This window comes from Panulirus ornatus, chromosome 49, assembly GCF_036320965.1.
Source record: "Panulirus ornatus isolate Po-2019 chromosome 49, ASM3632096v1, whole genome shotgun sequence".
Lineage (NCBI taxonomy): Eukaryota > Metazoa > Arthropoda > Malacostraca > Decapoda > Palinuridae > Panulirus > Panulirus ornatus.
This window is the reverse complement of record NC_092272.1, coordinates 387,501-390,000: the sequence shown is the minus strand read 5'-3', so window position 1 is coordinate 390,000 and position 2,500 is coordinate 387,501. Positions and strand designations below refer to the sequence as shown.

The 2,500-nt window shown below is 39.8% G+C and overlaps 1 protein-coding gene across 2 annotated transcripts in view; it reads right to left on the bottom strand.

Moving 5' to 3' along the window:
- The window catches only part of LOC139764290 (uncharacterized), a 450,745-nt gene that overhangs the window by 434,189 nt on the left and 14,056 nt on the right, over positions 1-2,500 (bottom strand). The window lies entirely within an intron of this gene.

Sequence of the window (2,500 nt, the reverse complement as noted above, 5' to 3'; positions counted from 1 at the left end):
TGTATTTCTTTTCGTAAAAAAGGAGAAAAAAGGGGTTTTACTGTATTTCTTTTCGTAAAAAAAAGAAAAAATGGGTTTTACTGTATTTCTTTTCGTAAAAAGAAGAAAAAATGGGTTTTACTGTATTTCTTTTCGTAAAAAAAAGAAAAAATGGGTTTTACTGTATTTCTTTTCGTAAAAAAAAAAAATGGGTTTTTACTGTATTTCTTTTCGTAAAAAAAAGAAAAAGAAAAAAGGGGTTTTACTGACTTATTTCCTGTTATTTCTGTATTCACGTTATGCTCAAGACGTTAATATTACAGCTCACGTGGTCTTAGCAAGCCACAGTAACCAGCATGTTTCAAATGCATAACACTTCCTCTGTGTTACAGCTCACTTTCTCTCTGTTACAGCTCACGTAGTCACAAAGCCACAGTAACCAGCATGTTTCAAATACATAACACTTTCTCTGTGTTACAGCTCACTTTCTCTGTGTTACAGCTCACTTTCTCTCTGTTACAGCTCACGTGGTCACAAAGCCACAGTAACCAGCATGTTTCAAATGCATAACACTTTCTCTGTGTTACAGCTCACTTTCTCTGTGTTACAGCTCACGTAGTCACAAACCCACAGTAACCAGCATGTTTCAAAAAAAAAAAAAAAAATCTCTGTAATCCACTGTAATTAAGGATTAGCCACACGGAAAACATTTGAGCTCATTTTACTTAATGTAGCAATTTCGTTATTCCCAGCCGGCAACCCCCCTTAAACCCCTCACCCCCCCAATCCGCTAATGAGTCTGTGATTTGCCCAATTCAGGACCGAGAACAGCGACTCAACAAATGTCTCATGAACTCCCTCCTGACTCTGTGACTCAACAATATATTAGGAACTTTAAACTGCTGGTTAAGTCAACATATATTGGGAACTTTAAACTGCTGGTTAAGTCAACATATACTGGGAACTTTAAACTGCTGGTTAAGTCAACATATATTGGGAACTTTAAACTGCTGGTTAAGTCAACATATATTGGGAACTTTAAACTGCTGGTTAAGTCAACATATATTGGGAACTTTAAACTGCTGGTTAAGTCAACATATATTGGGAACTTTAAACTGCTGGTTAAGTCAACATATATTGGGAACTTTAAACTGCTGGTTAAGTCAACATATATTGGGAACTTTAAACTGCTGGTTAAGTCAACATATATTGGGAACTTTAAACTGCTGGTTAAGTCAACATATATTGGGAACTTTAAACTGCTGGTTAAGTCAACATATATTGGGAACTTTAAACTGCTGGTTAAGTCAACATATATTGGGAACTTTAAACTTATGGCTAACCCAACATGGGAGGTATGTTTGAATGGAGAAAAACTGGAGGAAGTGAAGTGTTTTAGATATCTGGGAGTGGATCTGGCAGCGGATGGAACCATGGAAGCGGAAGTGGATCATAGGGTGGGGGAGGGGGCGAAAATTCTGGGAGCCTTGAAGAATGTGTGGAAGTCGAGAACGTTATCTCAGAAAGCAAAAATGGGTATGTTTGAAGGAATAGTGGTTCCAACAATGTTGTATGGTTGCGAGGCGTGGGCTATGGATAGAGTTGTGCGCAGGAGGATGGATGTGCTGGAAATGAGATGTTTGAGGACAATATGTGGTGTGAGGTGGTTTGATCGAGTAAGTAACGTAAGGGTAAGAGAGATGTGTGGTAATAAAAAAGAGTGTGGTTGAGAGAGCACAAGAGGGTGTGTGGAAATAGTTTAGACACATGGATAGAATGTGTGAGGAAAGATTGACAAAGAGGATATATGTGTCGGAGGTGGAGGGAACGGGAAGTGGGAGACCAAATTGGAGGTGGAAAGATGGAGTGAAAAAGATTTTGAGTGATCGGGGCCTGAACATTCAGGAGGGTGAAAGGCGTGCAAGGAATAGAGTGAATTGGAACGATGTGGTATACCGGGGTCGACGTGCTGTCACTGGATTGAACCAGGGCATGTGAAGCTTCAAGGGTAAACCATGGAAAGTTTTGTGGGGCCTGGATGTGGAAAGGGAGCTGTGGTTTCGGTACATTACATATGACAGATAGAGACTGAGTGCGAAACGAAGGTGGCCTTTTCTGTCTGTTCCTGGCGCTACCTCGCTAGGGGGGGGGGGGGGGGGGAAATGCTATTTCATGTGTGGCGGGGTGGCGACAGGAAAGGATGAAGTCAGCAAGTACTGAATATGTACATGTGCATATATGTATATGTCTGTGTATGTATATGTATGTAAAGGATGAAGTCAGCAAGTACTGAATATGTACATGTGCATATATGTATATGTCTGTGTATGTATATGTATGTATACGTTGAAATATCTATGTATATGTGCGTGTGTGGACGTGTACGTAAATACATGCGTATGTGGGTGGGATGGGGCATTCCTCGTCTGTTTCCTTGCGCTACCTCGCTGACGCGGAAGACGGCGATTAAGTATACAATTAATAATATATATATATATATATATATATATATATATATATA